Source organism: Chinchilla lanigera, unplaced genomic scaffold (genome assembly GCF_000276665.1).
Source record: "Chinchilla lanigera isolate Chin_1 unplaced genomic scaffold, ChiLan1.0 scaffold00056, whole genome shotgun sequence".
Classification (NCBI taxonomy): domain Eukaryota; kingdom Metazoa; phylum Chordata; class Mammalia; order Rodentia; family Chinchillidae; genus Chinchilla; species Chinchilla lanigera.
Window position 1 is genome coordinate 14027304 of NW_004955457.1, and position 18432 is coordinate 14045735.

Below are 18432 nucleotides of genomic sequence, written 5' to 3' on the forward strand. Positions count from 1 at the left end.
CTCTCCCTCTGCCCCACCCCTCTCTATTTTTTACAAGGTTAGAATGAAATCCAGAGCCTCTAGGCACACTCTCTCCCACAGAACTACGCCCCACCCAAACCTATTTGTCTTCTATTGTGTTAATGGTGTGTTTTGCATGAAAGGTTTTAATTTTTACATGCCCCAGTTGAGCATTCCTTTCCTTTAGGGTTTTTTAGCTTTGGCATCAATTTTTTTTTTTTTTTTTTTAGACAGGGTCTCGCTATGCAGTTCAGGCTGGCCTTGAACTCACTTCGTAGCCCAGGCTGGTCTCAAACTTGCAATGATCCTCCTGCCTCAGCCTCCTGAGTGCTGGGATTACAGGCATGTGCCACCATGCCCGGTTTAAGAACAAATTTAGAAAGGCCAGTTCCTGGCCAAAAAGACAATAGCACTTTTTTCTGGTACTTTTATCAACTTTATTTTGCACTTCAACATTTAATCCATTTCAAATTTATTTTGGTATCAGGTACTGAAATAGAGATCAATTACTTTTGTTCCAAATGCTTAGCAAGATATCTCAAGATCTTTCCTCAAAAGAGTAATTACTGCATTTGCAAGAAAAAAAAAAGTAGACTAAGACTCTGAGGAGTAAAGCTACAGCCCCAAACTGAGGCAACAGGTCAGTAGCATTCACATATGTTCTAGGAAATAAGTAACAGATTCATTATCCCCAGCGGAAGTGACAAACCACAGAAGTTGGTCAGTGAACGTATAACAGAAACCTATCCCATAAAGAGATATAAAATAAAACTTATCAACTCATTGAGAAGACTACTTTCTGTTGTTTTACTTTATTTTATTTGGTTGGTTTTTTGTTTTTTTGTTTTTTTCTTTTGAGACAGAGTCTTGCTCTGTTCCAGGCTCGTGTTGAAGTCAAGATCCTCCTGCAGCAGCCTCCCCGGTGCTGAGGTTGTAAGTGTGCACAACCACACCTGGCCCTTTTGGAGAGATGCTCTGCAGTGTTTTTTCCTAAGAAAAACCATGTAAGGAAAAGAAGGATCAACAGAACCACTTCAGAGATACCTGCAAGTTTTACCCAGCAGAGATAGCACCAATGTCTTCTTTCAAAATGAAACCAGGGGACTGGACTGGAGCAGTTATCTGGACTTCTGCCATCTTAACTGAGTCTCATCACCCAGGAACACTGCCGCCTGCTGGAGCTAAAAGATTGCAACAGGAAATAGCTTGGGTTGTACTTCCTGGGGCACAAGCCAGAGGCGCTAGCTCTGTAAGTGAAGAGATCTCACAAGGCCTCCAGTGGCCTCACTAGGGGAAGTGTTTGGATGCGGAAAGGAAGAGGACATTGATAGCCAGGCAAGTTCCACAAGCAACCACAGGATTACATGTCTTCGCCTTCCTTTCTCCATTCACCACCCTCTCTCAACCCTAGAAAATCAAGGTGTGTGCAGCATGTGGTCAAGAAGTGTAAAGAAGAGCCGGGTACCTCCTCACCCCACAGTCATCAGAGGCAAGCACAGGTTGGATCTGAGCTGGAAGGGGAGAGGCCTTTGGATTGAACACAGTGATTAAGCTGTGTAGCCATGGCCTAGGCTTCTTAAACGTGTGTAAACAACACTGTTTCATCGGGTGAACGTGACCCCAAAGCTACAGGACGACTTGAGACGATGTCAATGGCTAGAAAGAGCCAGGATGAAACCTGTCGGAAGGAATGAAATGCTTGGAGCAAAACCTGTTTCCTATGTGCGACCCCTTTGCAGAATCAAGGCAGTTCTTCATGTATCTTTTAATTTAGTGTCTTTCAAGAACCTATTCTTATTGATCTTATTGATCTTCCTTTATCAGGGCCCACACGCTTTAATTACAAATTAGGGCTACTCGCATTGTTCAAACACACACACACACACACAACACACTCAACTTTAATCCAAACAACTAAAATTGTGTCAGTTCTCATAAATGAACCATAGCTAAAAAGTAGAAATGTTTAAGAGTTCAAATTTTTATATATAAAACATATATAATACATACATCTTATTTATAACAAGTTTATTATGTGTAATATAATAAATATATGTACTGTTATATATTACATATGTTCTATATTAGTATATAAACATATACTAATATAGAATATATACATTACATGAAAATACATGTATATTATACAGACAAATATATTATATATGGCTTCCCTAAAGTGCTGATTTTTTGTAAATAGGCAAGAGCAGCTGCCAGCCCATCGAGCGGCCTTCTCGACCACACAGACTAGATCACCTCTGCATTCCTGCAGTCTCCTCCCCATTACCCCAGCCTACAAGCACTTCTCCACCCTGCATCTCTCCCTGTGCTGATTTCTGATATGGGCAGAAAAAAAGGTGAAGAAAAGTGACAGTGTGGTCTGCATGTATACACTAGAAAGTACGTGGAATAAAATGATGTGTCAATGAGGGAGGGTGAGTGACTCGGAGAACTTAGTGGGACCAGCTACCTTAAGTCTTGTCCTTAGCTGGGGGGGTATCACCAGTTTTCCTGTTTACCATGGTGTGTTCTCTGTGGACACAGACAAGATGGTGCCTGCACTAGATTCATGGGCACAGGAAGACCGCCTGGGCCCTGGCCTCAGTGACGGGAATACCTCCATAGCAGCCATGCTTTACTGTACATCTGCTAGGTCTAGGTGCTTTACACACATTTCATCCTCAGATGACCCCTCCAAGCTGGGAATTACCAATTCCATACACCAAGAGTTTCCAAGTCAGTTTCAAAGTGAGTATTTATGGTAATGTGGCCTTGAGTGAGACCCTGCATGTGTCCCAAGCCCACCTCGCCAACTTGGCTCTCAGGCTCCCTGAGCTTTCTGGCTAGTTACTAGACACTGTACCCACATCTCAGTTTATAAATTAATATTTGAGACTTCATCAGTATCACATCTGTATTAAACACTTACCATTCAACTATCTGGAAACAATCAATTATAACTGCTGCTTCTCTTGTCCATATTTTAAAGTTCTGAAATAAGGTCAAATAATTCTCATCCCCGTGGCATAACTTGGATCAGACTGGAAGCATCCAATGTGACAGCACGCTTACAAAGCAAAGGTTTTCATTAGAATTGGGGGCCTATGTCATCTCTTAATGAACTACATAAAATGACTCCTATAAAATAGGTGCATGTCATAAAATCAGCCCTTAATTTAAAGGTAACCTGTTAAGAATAATGGGGTTTGACGACTATTTCGTTATGGTCCCTCCCCCAAGGAGCATAAAATATTATGTGAAGATAATATGGACTTAACAAGCATGCAGGTCCCGATCCCAAGAGAGAATAACACAAGGGAAAATAACTGCTTTGCTGATTCCACATCGGGCTCTGGCCAGCGTCCACTGAAGATCATCTAGAAATGTGGGCTGAGTGGAGACTCCAAGGAAAGTTGCTGCTCTTGAACCTGAAAAGAGCTGTTCCACTGCACACGGTCACTGAGCGAGTGTATTCAAAAGAAAGCAGATGTTTGAGGAGAAGTGCCACTTCCAACTTTACCGTTTAGAGGAAATGACATCATGTCTTCTTCCAGCTTCCGTCTGTTTAGCTCTAAATGAAAGAGTCATTCCTGCCTCCTTAGGTGTTGTGAAGATTCAGTGACAGTGTGGGCAAGCAGCTCGCAACACAGCACCTGACACGGATTACCACTCGCTTTCAAGGCAATTTAGATTTTTAGTTACAGCTTCCAAAATTAGCTGGCCTGCTGGTGTTCCTCTTTGCAAGATAGACTGTATTTAGCTGCATCTCACTGAGGGAGAATGTCACCCGGTTTCCTTCTGTTCCTCCCCAAGGGCTCCCACCATGACGTAGTGACTTGATTAACAGTCCAGTGGCTGGCTGGGCCTTAAACAGACTGGAGCACTCTTCGAATTACAAGACTTCTCTGGCCCTGCCACTCCACCCTGTCCTGAGTCCTGACTTTGGCAGCCCAGGCAGCTCCAGGCTCAGAAAGCCCGACCACGCTGGCCCCACCACATTCAGGAGTGGGAGGCGCCTCTGCCCAGGAAGAGCTCCTTTCCCAGCAGGGGTCTGCTGAGGTCTTCTGGGATATGACTGCTGGCTCCCAGCCTCAGACAAAGCCCCTCTGTATGTCCGGAAGAAACAAAGACTGGGCTGCTGCAGCCAAAGCCTAGAAAATCGCTAATTGGAAAACATTTCATGTTCTGCTAAGATTAAAAGCATGGTTCCTGCACAACAAAAGGTCAGTGACCCTCTCTGGGGCCCAGTTGAGCCACTGCAATAACTCTGTCCCCATCCCTGCCTCCTGTATCACCCTGTATTTGGGTCTTCCTGGTGCCTTGCTGCAGGGTAGCTCAGGATATGGACAGATGGGTGACCAAAAGTGCTTGGGGATCAGGCACAGACGGCTTACAGCAAGGGGCTGTCACTTTGTATGTGTGCACCTTGGAAAAGGTGAGGTTATCTCAGCTCCTCGTCTGTCAAATTGGTGCTCTGATACATCCATCATGTATGGTAAGGATTGCATGACTGTATTTCTCAAACTGGACTCAAGCTGACTTCTTGGGAGGAAAAGGGCTCCTGTGTCTATTAATATACTCATATTGAATTATTTTACCCACTGTGCCAGCTAATTTGTCAGCTTGCCTGAATTAAGACACTCCTAGAGAGCTTGCTAGATCAGGGGACACTATATGGATAAATGGATTAATCCACTGATGTCCATAGCTGATGTCCATACCTGTCCAGGTACAGGAGGTGGGTCACTGCTTGTGTGTCTTTGGAGGCTATATCCCTCCCTGGTGTTCTTCCCAGTCCTCTGCTTTGCTTGGCCTTGCCCTTCTGCCATGATGTTTCTGCTTTGGAGTCAAGGACCATGGACTAGACTACCTGCAACTGTGAACCAAATCATTTTCTGCTTTGTGTTGCAGGTGTCAGGCATTTTGTCCCAGCAACAGAAAAGTAACTAATACCCTCACATACAAAGAAAATATATTTTTCCTTTGCAATGATAATAGAAACTGTCAGAAAATAAAATTTCAGTTTCAAATTTCAGGGACACATTCACAAGCACAATTCTTAGAGTGACCGCTAAATATCTACAATAAAAAATGATAGCCCTCACCCAGCAAATGCTCAAATAATTTTTTGTGATTAGTTGCCATGTTCATTCTTATTTAACTCATTTATTATTTTTTAAATCCTGATACTCAATAATAGAAATATCAGTCACTCTTTTTGGTTGTGATTGGTGCAATGCATGAGTATTTCTGGCCCTCCTTGTGAATTGCCTTTTTCTACACTTGCTTTGGTTAATAAAGTGTGAGTAGAAGAAATGTTAATCACTCCTAGGGGGAAGCCATTCATGCTAGAATACATTTCACCATGGTGACTGCCCCTGCCATGACACACAAGAGTATTCTGGGAAAGGGAAGCTCTGCCAACTCTGCTCCAGTTGAGGACAATGTAGAGCAGAGTCCCCAGCAACCCAATATGCACATGAAATCAGAGCAAGAGAGAGATCTTTAGGATTTTTAAGTCTTAAATTTTGGGGATATTTGTTACTGCAGCATAGACTCACGCATTCACACTGATACATAGTTGCTTAAATATTATGTGATAATTTGTATAAATCTCTAATTAGCACACTGTGGACTCAGAATGTGCCTTTCCTTTTCTTTCCTCCATGCTAAGTCAGAACCTTGAAGCAATTTCTCAGTTCCCATGTGTGTGTGACTCTCCTCCTCAGGAACCTACCTATTTAAAGGTCCTAATTGGGAATGGGGAGGGGGTTGGACATAAAAGACAAAATTGGAGTTTAGGCTTCTAGACTCTTAAAAGTTAGGACATCTATTCTATAAAACTCATTAATGTCTTCATTATTAGTTTCTCACTATCCTTACCACAAAAAAGTAAAATGTTTGCATTTTCTGAAACCCCTGCTGACTTACCCACAGTGAAGAACAAACTATGACTGACAGGTCTGTTGACTACAAAAATCATTTCTTTGGTTTATTAACTGGAGATGGAAATACTGTCACAGTCCTGTATGGGTGAGATCATGGTGAAGGAACATCAAGAGAGCAGTGCAAAGCAGCTACACAACACATCATTTCCAACAACTAGAAAAGAGTGGTAACAAAGAGACACAGGCCAGGCCCTCCCCGAAGCACTCGGCTTATGCCCCAGGGGAGATCATTTAACAGCTGTCTGCTGCATAGGTCACCTGTACACACGTGTTCCCTGGTTCTCACTAGACATAAATATTAGGTCAGTGGACTGGAAAATGGATCTCAGGCCTCTCTAACCAAAGGCCACCAAACCCATCCTCACTGCCTATAAATGGTCTGAAGTCATCTAAATTGCATCTGACACACAAATTAGGTTTGAATCCATAAAGCTTGTTACTGAATACCAATTCTGAGTTCCTAATTAAAAATTGTTACCCAGGGGTGCCAGGAGACAAATTAAATTACTGTCTCTCACAGTAATATACTTTCCTCCACCCTACCCCTTCCTCCGCGTGTTCACAGCAAAGTGAGGGAGAAGGGAAAGGAGGAAAACATGATTTGATTTTTGTGTTATGACTCTTATGAACTTTCATTAATCCTGATAATGTTATCTTGAACACACACTCTCACACATACCTGTTGGATGCCAATACCATAAAATTAGATGTTAAAACTAGAGTGTCCTTAGATGCTGATGTCATTGTTTTGAAGATGAAGAAATACAATCCTACAAAAATCAAATCCAGAACTGAAATCCAGATCATCTGACTTTCAGTTAAAGGTTTCTTCCAGTGCTTCATAACAATCCAATGAAAACAAACAGAAAGAAGAACAGCAGGAATCCTAACATGTCTGTCTTTCCTAGCAATTGTGCAGTCGGTGCAGTAAATTATTGAGGCTATTTATATTTTCAAGTAGCAGAAAAAGGAAGAAAGAAAGGGATGAGAGAAGAGCAAGGATGAAAAGAAGAGAATAAAGGGGAGGAAAACAGAGGGAGGTGAGAGAGAAGGAAAGAAAGCAAATTTCAATCTAGTACAAGAGGGTTCTCACAGACTTTGGACATCGGTATGTCTGGTCTAGGATAAGAATCAGCCATCTGTTGAGCTTCATCTAACTGTTATATCTTTCTCAAGAGTCAGAGGCTCATTCTGAGACACAGACTCCGCCATCTCCTATTCACAAAAGTCCGGGTGAAGGAGAAATATTAAGGGCTACACAAATGGGGGAGGGTGAAAGTGAGATCTTGTGAACCACAACTTTCATACTCCAAGCTAGAAACCAGCCCTCCATGCTTATTGAGTCCAGCCACTTGCATATCAGGCAAATAAAACTGTGTAATTTAATTCTTTGTGTTGTTGATTAATAATTTAGATTACACTCAGCTTCAAAGCCCCCTACCCAGAAAATGATAGTATATAAGGTACAAATGGAAGAAATATTTCTTAATTTTATGGAGAGAATGCAAAGAGATAGGCAAATATAAGATTAAAATCAATATACAGTATATGAAAGTATTTGGAAAATTATAAGGAATGCTCTGTGTACACATACAATCCCAATAAATATTTCCAAAAATTCCTATGTCACTGGTGTAACTCCTTAGGTAGGATGATTTTGGTTATCTTTTTCTCATTTTTTTCCCATGGTAGGCAGTCCATGTTAGTTGGGTCCAAATTACCTGGGTCCAAATCCTGACCACACAACTTTCTTCTTGTATGTCCACTCAGCTTGCTAATCTACAAAATAGGGGTGATATCGTTAAGTGACAACACATACAACTCCACCACAGTGACTATTCATTGCTCTGAATATTTACTTAACTTTCATTCACTCAACCAATACTCTATCGAGCAGGGGCTTAGAACAGGAAAGACGTTCAGCACAAATCACAAAGCCCAACCCAGCCTCACCAACTGGAGCTTACAGCTCACTGGGGAAGAGAACCCCAAAGAGAGAGTTGTGATAACACCAAAATATGCCTCAAAGGGGAGTGGTAGGATCTTCCCCACCCCCTAATGTCTGGGCTCCAGAGTGTGAGAACTAAAGAACCAGTGCTGCCTGAGTTCACAAACCTAATTCACTCCATGATTCCAGGGAAGATGGCCACAGTCGTGTTCATCACGCAGTGTGGAGTTCATGAATGGAAAATTTTGTCACACACTTCTATTTGCTGTTTCCTCACCATACATACAGATTGTTTACAAACAGAAGTACTTATGAACCGAAGTTTTATTGCAACATATTCTTTCAAGAATTCCATCAAAAAATGAAGGTTCATTCTAAAAGGTCAGGAAAATAAAGTAAGAAAACAAGATAAAATAATTCGTCTATAAAACAATTTTATGAATAGCAATAAAGACCAATAGAGTGTCAGGCACTGTTCTAGGCATTTTACATTTTGTTTACTTTATCACACCCTTGGGAAATAGTTCCTCTCATTGTCCTCATTCTTTTTTTTTTTTTTTTTTTGGTTTTTCTCCGGTACCAGGAACCGAACTCACGACCTTGCGCTTGCAAGGCAGGCGCTTTTGCCGCTGAGTTAAATCCCCAGCCCCTGTCCTCATTCTTTAAAACTCAAAAAGTTGAGGCATTGAGAAATTGTCTGTCTCCATGTCAGTGTACAGCCTGCTTTCCAGGGCATATACATTACAGTTTTCTTTTCACCAAATTAGACTCATACAGTTATAACATGAGCATTTCCCCATATTATTTACTATCCTTCTGCAATACAATTTTAGTATAATATAAAGGAGGAAATATAAATGGTGGAAAGATGCACTTACTCACTTTCATGCCAAAGTGGCCAACCTCTTCTACCAGTTTTTTGGTGTGCTTTCCCAACCTTTAAAAAATTGCCAAGATCTTACCCACTGCACCACGAGGCTCTGAAAATCATCTGTCCCTCTCCGTTGATCCCAAGTTCTAATGGAAATGTGTGAGTGGCTGCACTCCACAGGTTAATAGATCGATATTCTGTGGCATAAGCTTCACCAAGACAGAACCAACACCCCAGGGAGCGGTCTGACCTAACAATGCTGTTTCCTTATCATACAAAAAAACCACTTTCAATATTTGCAATAAATTGTTTCACTTGGTATTCTTTTATTTGAAATGTAAACACTAAGCCACACAGTAGTTCTTCAGAGGTATTCATGCAAAAAAAAGTCCTGCAGCAGCCACCCCACCACGGGCAGTGCCAGGTGTCCAAGGGTTCTGCGTGGTCCTAGCACCCCAGTATTAGAGATGTTAATAATGTCCCTTCTCATTCGAACTCTGGAAAGAAACCCAGTGTTAATCATTTTCTTAAATAATTCACCATTCTCTGTGTGTCTTCAGATAGGCCCAAAGTTTAAACATCACCAACTCCTTTTCTTTGCATGTCCCTAGGGTAGAATCTCTCACAACTGTTCTCAGTAATTAAGCGATTTCTACAATGTCTAGCAGAGTTTTAGGTTCATTATGAGTATTTAAGAATGATTTGTCAGATTAATATGTCTCTTATTCCTCTTTACAAATTTAAAATAAAGAAATTAGGTAAAAACTAACCTGAGTAATAATAAATAAGCATTAGGAGAAAACAGGAAAAAGAACACACAACATTTATTACACACCTAAGTCATGGAGCATTAGATTCCCAAATAAACATTTAATGAGAAAGTAAAATGTCCATGGTTATGTTTCTCTTGTCTGCTGCTGTTATTGCCACAAATTATTAAGGTCCTGGAAAGGAGGTCACTTGGTCGACATTCACAACCTGGTGAAACTGTCAGTTTGGGAAATTTGTGTGAGTGATTTATGTGCAAATATAAAATTATCATAAAACTGACCTAAGAAATTAACGGAACTCAAAGAATGGCCATTTAAAAATAATCAAGGGAGGGGCTGGGGATTTAGCTCAGCGCAAAAGCGCCTGCCTGGCAAGCGCAAGGTCGTGAGTTCGGTTCCCGGTACCGGAGAAAAACCAAAAAAAAAAAAAAAAAAATCAAGGGAATCCCAAAAGGGATTGTTTTTATTTGGAAACATGCCATCTTGTTAGTCATTAAAAGCACATCGTAACAGCAGAGAATTCTTTTCTTTTTCTCCCTTGGTGGTGCTGGGGGTTGAACCCAGGGTCGTATGCACGCTAAGCAATTGTTCTACCACTGTGCTGCATCCACAGCCCAGCTGAAAGAATTCTGCTTCTCACCAAGCTGTGTTCTTCATAATAACTGTGAAGTTTTCCCTTATGAATCCTACAATCTCATATGAAGGCACACACCAGGAAGTCTGAGGAAGAGGAGGAGGTGCCCAGGCGGTGGCGGTGCCGGCTCCAGGGGAGGGGCAGCCGGAGGACAGAGTCGGGACGGAGAGTTTCCATGATGCGCTTTTTTGTGTTTTCTGAGTCTGGAGTATTTTCATGAATATCCAATTGAAAAATAAAATTTTAATTTTAAAGAATGGATTGCTCCCTGTACTTTTTAAAATTTGGATCTGTTCTGCCTTGGACTTCATTAATAAGCCTGTTAGGGTTCCCATTCTAAGAGGAAAGTAAACTTAACAAAAGGCCCTGAAACCATTTTAGATTTTTAATGTTTGCATCTTCTACAAAATATACACTAACTTTACCATGGGCACTACAGAACTACAAAGAACTGTAAATCCCCAAACCCTAACAAACTGGTCTTCCGATGTGAACTATGTAACATTTCCCAGCAAAAGCAAGATATAAATCATATTTTTAATTTTAAAGATAACTCAAGTTAAGCGTTAATTCCTGTGGTAAATATGCACTGCATCCCGGCTCCCTACGAGCGTCCCCACCCTGTGGTAGGCAGTGCTCCGGGTCCTACAGATGCAGCGGAAAACAGGAAACTCCCGGCCCTGGCCGAGCTCACACGGCAGCGCAAGGCTCCACGGATGAGCTCTCAAAATATTACAGTGACCCATGCGCACCCACGTTCACAGCAGCACGAGTCAAAACAGCTAAATCTCAGCAGCAGCCTGCACGTCCATCAGCACATGACAGATGAATGGATAAAGAAAACACCGGGTTTGTACACAAGGGAGCGCTACTCTGCCAAAAGGGTAAACTTGAGTCATGTGTAGGAAAATGGGTGCACCTGGAGACCATAATGTGAAGTGAAATCAATCACACACGGGCTTACACATCGCAAAGGAAAAGATGACAGGAAGTAGGGAGATGGAACTTCTAAAAGGGGAAAGGGATGAGGAGATGGCGGGAGGGGAGGGAAAGGGGATGAAATGGAATTGAGACGTGCTCTCTACACGTAGCAGTTCCATACAAGGAAAGCAAACGTGCTAATAAAAGAGCGTCCTAGCGAGGCTAAAGGGATAAACAGACCGCGTCTCACAGCTCTCTTCCTTCGCCCTCTAGTTCGGTGTTGCCCACCTCTTCCTGGCTGCCTGATTTTTTTCTTTTCTCTGCTATCTACACGAGCTCCACTAGGTGGCAGTTTCATCGCCCAAAATACAAAGTGTTTCCCTTTTCTTTCTGTGGGAAGGTAGTATTGATGTTTGCTTTGGCTTTGATTTTGGTTTGATTAGTAAGTGACTCAAATACAGCTTGAAATATATACCTTGGGCACAACAAAAAAATACAGCAAGATAAATAAGAAAACGGTCTGAATTTGCTGGGAAACACCACTTCTAAGTAACAGACTTGGGGCGTGACCTCAACCCGTCCTAGCACACCGGGCAGCAGACAGGCTCCTTCCCAAGGAGCAGTAGAAATCCGGAAAAGTATTAAGATGACAGGACAAGCAGACTGCAGGAGTCTAGAGCCGAGCTTCAGATCATCTTAAACTGACGTCCAGAGGAGTAACTGCAGGCAGCTTGCCCAAGTACCCTGGACCTTACCGGCAGACATAAACTTTATCAGGGCAGTGGCCAGGAACATGGTCTCTGTAGGTTACAGAGTGTTTGGGTTTGAATTCTGCCTCTTCTAACATCTCGGGAAAGTTACTGACTCTCATATCTGTAAAACAAGGATAATAATAGTACCTCACAGATTTGCGAGAATAAAATGAGTTAAAACAGAAAATGTTTAGAATAGTCCACAGCACATAGTAAGAGCTCAGTAAGCAATAATTATTACTACTGCTGTGATTCCTACTTCTCAAATCACACATACTCTTTCTATGTCAGACCTGCTATTTAGTCAGGTGTGGTGGCACATGCTTGGGACGCTGTAGCTGAGGCAGGAGGATCTTATGTTTGAGGCTGCCAGGGCACCTTAGTGAATTAGTAAGACCCAGTTTCACAGTTTAAAACGGGGTTAGGAATGTATCTCAGAGAAAAGCCCTTGAGTTCAACCTTTAATTCCACCAGAAAGAAAAGGTTGCAGTGTAGCTCCGTAGTTGGTCTCTGGGTTGGATTTCCAGTACTGAAAGACAGACTACCATGTAGTGCATATAATACTGAAGCTCTTCATGTGTAAACCTGGAATTAACAGAAATTCACAGGCAGGAAAAGAAGGCTCCTGAAGACAGGGTGTCAACGCGGCCTGCCCTGCGGGTGACAGGTGACCCGGCCTCCAGCGACGCGGGTGTGCGCTAATTAGCGAGCAGCCCCCGAGGCCTGCCGAGCTCCTTCGCAAGGCCGGCGTCTGTTTCCGTATCTTCCCGCGGGGTCGAGGAAGAGCCTGGATGGGGTCTGCCATGGTCGCGCGGCTCTGAGAGCCTGTCAGGGACAGCACTGAGGGACGCGGAGAGGGGCCCCAAAGGTGGGGACCGGCACCCACGCCGCCGTCCCTGGAGAAGCCCGGGCAGACCCTCGGCTTCCGCGGCCCCAGGCGCTGACTCCCCAGAGACAGGAAGCAGGTTTGAACACGACCCGGTCCCATCAACCCCATCGCGGCTGGAAGCCCTCGGCGCCGGGCGGGGCTGGCCCTGCGAGGGTGGAGTGTGCGGCCTGGCCTCCGCGGTCCCCCAGGGGAGTCTGCCCTGCCCCTCCTCCTCCACGAGGACGCAGCTCCTCCGCGACTCCAGCACCTGAGACCCTGACCGACCCCAGAGGAGGCCAGCAGCTGCCCACCTTGATCCACCGGCCTCACTTTCCCAAGCTCCGCCCTGGACACAGGGTGAAGACCCAAGCTTAGGCACTGTTGTGCAAGGCTGGGGGGCATGGGGCCAGGTCCCAGTAAAAGCCACTGAATTCCCAGACGGTTGGAGAAATAGGGAAGGTGGCTAAAAATCGAGAGGAGAGGAATGGGGGGTGCAGGGCGAAGCATAGAGAGTGCACGGGAGCGCTGTGCCGTAGCAGCAGGGCAGCCTGGCGCAGCCGGTGAAAATGCCCTCTGAATCTTGACCCAGACCTTCTTCCTTACCACCCAGAAGTTGGTCATGGTTCCGTCTTCCATAACTACACTGATTCTTGCTGGACATGGTGGCAAGCCTGTAATCTCAGCACTTGGGAGGCTGAGGCAGGAGGATCTCGCGAGTTCGAGGCCAGTTTGGCCTACACAGAGAGTTTAAAGCCAGCCTGAACTACATAGCGAGATACTCGCTTTAAGAAAAGGAAGAGGGGGAAGAAGAAGAAGTAGAGGAAGAATGGGAACAAGGAAGGGGACTGGAAAAGGAGAAGACGACTACACTGATTCTTTTTCCAAAACCAGCCGGGGATATAGCTCCGTGGCACAAGCACCTGCCTGGCAAGCACAGGGTTCTGAGTTTGATTCCCAGGTCCAAAAAAAAAAAAAAAAAAAACCGTAAAGAACCAGCAGGCCCTGCGCCCCAGCCTGTGCATCCTCCCCTGTCTCCGAAGCAGCCTGGGTCCTCGGCACTGTCCTGCGACCACTCCTCCCCCGCGGGCAGCGTCCTAGTGCAGGTCCTCTAGATCCAACGGCTTCTCAACCTGCTTCTTAAAAAAATTATTTGCACCAGGATAAATCAAAAAGTTAGACTATGGCTTTAACACAATAATCTGCATTTTATTTTAGGAGATCACCTCCTGCATTTTTCAGAGAGCTTTCAGGTGAAACAGGCAATTTGTTTTGTTTCTTTGTTTGTTTTTTGAAACAGGCAGTTTGATCCTCAGAATAATTGTCTTGTTTTGGATGTTCTTGGTGTTTTACATTAGAAAAATCGACAGAAGAAGTAGATGACACATCCAAAGCTACACAGTGTGGATTTTTTTAGTTTGGCTTCTGTTTTACTTTGAAAAACTTTAGACACACATAAAAACAGAGATTTATAAAATGAATATCCACATGTCCATTTCACAGATTTAACAAGTAATAGCATTGGCAACATCTAATTTTATTATCATTTGCTAACATATTTTAAAGCAAATTCTAGTCACCATAGCAGTTCATCACAAATTTATGCATCTCCAAAACAGAACTACAACTGCTTCCTTAACTAAGAACTAGCATGACATCTAACAAAATCAACAATTTCTTAATTCATGTAATTCCCACTCCATATTCAAACGTCCCTACTTCCATCCAAAACATATTCTTTCAGTTCATTTGTTCGTGACTCAGATCTCTTAACTCCTGATCCACTCTTATGTCTGCTAGAGCACGGAAATTATGTCCACGTAGATCACAGTATGCTAAGGGAGGCAAAGATGAAGAGAAAGATCAATGTTGGCTGGTCAATTAAGTTTTTCAATTTCCTGAATATAAAGAAGAAATAGGAAATTTCTGAAAGTAACATAAAGTTGATTCCTTTGATTAAATGAGAGAAAATTATATTGGTGATTTTATCAAAGTTTTATTAACATCATTTTCCCTTAGCTTTACATTAGTGAGACTTTAACCTTATAAGTCATTAAGTAATTTTGAAAACTAATTGAAGAATATTTGAAGAGTGAAATTATAAAGAGTAATCTGGGAAGGGGTTTCAAAAGCAAAGTTTTCATTCCACTAAATCTGATTACAAACTAACACTCTGAACTACACGAAACCTCAAAACCTTTGTAGGAAAAAGGCTACACCTGCACACAGGAAATGAGACCAGCTTGGTTCAGGTTGTTCAACATCCCAGCCAAAAATGTCTTTGTTTTAATTTAATTAAGTTTACTGGTATAATGTAGGTATATACAGTGATCACATTCATCACAGGGAATTTGTATCTGTACATAACATACCTTGATTTGTCTCCTTTTCTTTTCAAAAATATCATTTTTATCTCTCTCAGCTGGCTAGCAGCTTTGCCCTATACTTACTAAACAACAAATTAGCACTCACTGATAACTACTTCTGCAAAGGGACACTCATATCCTTGTTGTCCTATATACCTATAAGGCACTCTACCACTGAGCTATACCCCCAGCCTTTAAATATGAATTAAATTGAATCTTCAGTACCTATGTTAAGCACCAATTCCATTTTTGCCCCTAGTACTAGGAACTGAGCCCAGGGCTTTCACATTGAGCTATATCCCCAGGCTTCTCCTTTTCTTAATTTTTTTTTAAATTTTAAGACAGAAGTCTCACCAAGTCACTAAGTTGCCCAAAATGAACTTGAATTTGGAATCTGCCTGCCTCAGCCTCCCAGAACACTTGGATTATAAATAGGCTTGTGCCATCGTGCCCAGGAAATTCTGAATACTGCAAAGTCCCGATAAAGTATCACTGCTGAATTTCATGACAACTCCCAAATACAAGTAAAAATCCCTTTTGTCTATAAAAATGCGCGCTTTTTATTAAGATAATGAAAGACACCTGGGCTGGGGATATAAATCAGCACAGCACACAGTTTGAAAGAATTATTCCAGGATTCTCTACTGGAGGGATAAAGAGCACCTGCGGTGACTGAACGCGGAGGAGCCTTGGTGGAATTCATGGGCTGAGCATCTTTGACTTGCTCATGAAATAAAGAGTACCTGGTCGAGCTGCTCTTTAAGTCCCAGCAAAAATACGGCCTCTTGGTCCCCTCAGCCCTAGGGCTGGAGCCCACAGGGTGGAAAGAACCACATTTTGCAGGGTGCTGGCTTCCGGTCGCCAGCTCCTCAGTCTGACCTCTGCAGGTTCGGCCGCGGATTGCCACACTCTCCCAGACTGCCGTCCTGCCGGCCTAGCCACCGCCGACTGGAAAGGACTGAGCGTCAGAGGCGGCCAGCACCGGCTCACCCCGCCTCCCCCGGGTCTTGCGGCCGTTGCGTCCTCTCGTGTTCTCTGATCAGATTCTGGTTTCTCTTCATTGCTGGTTTACTTAGTTTTCCTCCTAGGATATTTACACTTGCCAACACCTTTGTCCTTTTCTTAACTGGGAGACTTTCTTCCTACTTTTTTCCTTTCTTTCTTTTTGTGGTACTGGGTTTGATTCTAGGGGTGCTCTATCACTGAGCTACATCCCCACCCCTCTTTACTTTTTAAGACAGGTCCTTGCCTAGTGCTCTGGCCCGGACTCAATTTGAAATTCTCCTGCCTCAGCCTCAGTGCTGGATTTACAGGTGTGCACTGGCCAGGAAGCCGTGCTCTAGCCTCTCTTTTTCTTCCCACACCCTTTGCAGTCCAATCCAGCTTTCCTTGTCTGCCCTCGTGTCCCCATTGCCCTTCCTGGCGTTCCCTGGTAGCACTCCTAGATGACGCGTGGACCTTCTCAGTGAGCTGAATGACTGTAGAAACAAGTTCTCAGTTCCCCTTCTATTCCTCTGCGCTTTGAGCACATGCTGTTTACTAACTCCCTCATAGCGGCCTAGACGCAAAATATTCATGATTCAATAAAACAGTAAAAGAAAGATAAAGACTCCAAAACAGCTCCCGAGAGTCAGAGCCCCTCGCCGGATGGTCTCCAGGCAATTTCTGCTTCCTGGGAACTGGCAGGAGGTGAATTCTTTTCCAGCACCTGAGTCCCTTACCGCTGTCTGGGCAGCAGGGACAAGAGGCCACTGGGCCGGCGCGGGGCTGGCAGAGGAGCACACGCAGACGGCACAAAGGCGGGGCCGGGGAGGCTCAGGTGCGGCCAAGAACTTGGGCGGGATCTCATTCATCTCTGAGTTCGCTGGAGACCAGGCACGGCGGCGGAGGAAGAGATTTCTTAGTGGACAGAAAGCACGGCCACACCACAAGCAAAAGGGGAAGGCAAATGTGGTGGCCACTCGTGAACATAAGAATGCAGTGAAACCAGAAGGGGGACGAGGCTTTGTCACAGCGGGGACAGCCCTGCCGCCGATTTCTCTCCGCCTCTCCTCGCTGGCACAGTCCTGAAGGCAGCGTGGGGCTGCACACCTTTGTGAGCACAGATAAGTGTCTCCGGAGGGAGCGATGTGTTCATTGTTCTTAACGCGGATAGATACTGACAGATTGATGCAGGGGCTCCCTAAAACCGCTTTACTCTGCCAAGAAAGGAGTCAGCTCAGTTTTGACCGGGAGGTAAAAATTAACCTACTTACAGACTAAACCCGCGTGGCCGTCCCAGTCAGCCTTGGACGCGGTGAAGAGACGTTAGATGTGGGTGGCTTGCAACACAAATTTATGTTGTCAAATCGCAGAGGCGAGGAGCCTGAGATCGCCCCACGTGCGGGGCTGGCCGGTGGCATCTTCCCCGGTGCCCGCGAGGCTCCTCTAGGTACAGGTGAGGCCTCCGGCCCGTGACAGGCAGAGGTCCCGTCTCCGCTCCTTACAAGGACACCAGTGGCATCGGACTAAGACGAAGCCTGATGACCCAAGTCTTGCTTCATTATTTTACACACTCCTGTCTCCCACTAAACTCGCAGTCTGAGACACGAAAGGTGAGAACACAACACCTTAACTTGGGGGGGGGGGGCATAACTCAGGCCATCACAATTTTATTGTCAAAAACCTCCACATTAGATCTTTTGAGAAAAATCGGTATTTTATGGTTGACATTGGAATGGAATTGTCTGATAATGCCATCTCTTATCTTCAATCATTAGTGCAAATAACAAAAAAATATATTACTTTTTTAGTTAAAACATGCCCTCACTATACAGGTATAGAGGGAAGAAAGGTACCACTTTTGGCAACTATTATTACTTTGAAACCTAGTTTAAAAAGAAGCAACTCACAAGGTCCTGGGTTAGATCTCCAGAACCACAAAAGATAAAATGAAGTGAGCAGCAGAATAATGTTACATATGAAGAAGCACTGTTTTCTCTATATGTGTACTGTTTAAAATGCAATCTTGGGGCCAGGGATTTAGCTCAGTGGCACAGCGCCTGCCCGGCAAGCGTGAGGTCGTGAGTTCAATTCCTGGTACCGAAAAAAAAATAAATAAATAAAATAAAATAAAATGCAGTCTTAATCAAACTGCCACCAGTATTCCTCATAGAACTGGAGAAAACAATCTTAAAATTCGCACAGAAATGAAGAGACCCAGCAGAGCAAAAGCAATCCTGGGCAAAAAGAGCAAGCAGGAGGCATCACATGCTTGAAGTTATATTGCAAAGCTACAGTGACAAAAACAGTATGGTAGAGACACAAAATAGACATGAGGCTCAGTAGAATAGAATTTGGGATGTAGAAACAACCCCA

General features: G+C 43.9%; 1 long non-coding RNA gene across 1 annotated transcript in view; it reads right to left on the reverse strand.

The window, feature by feature from the left end:
- Positions 1 to 324: 324 nt before the first annotated feature.
- The window catches only part of LOC102015177, a 42222-nt gene continuing 24114 nt past the window's right edge, over positions 325 to 18432 (reverse strand). The window contains exons 3-8 of the long non-coding RNA XR_001236405.1: positions 8064 to 8270; positions 7670 to 7727; positions 6628 to 6718; positions 5932 to 6025; positions 2930 to 4876; positions 325 to 990 (exon numbers count right to left, since the gene is read on the reverse strand). This is a non-coding gene — a long non-coding RNA (uncharacterized LOC102015177). The remainder of the gene's footprint in view (positions 991 to 2929; positions 4877 to 5931; positions 6026 to 6627; positions 6719 to 7669; positions 7728 to 8063; positions 8271 to 18432) is intronic.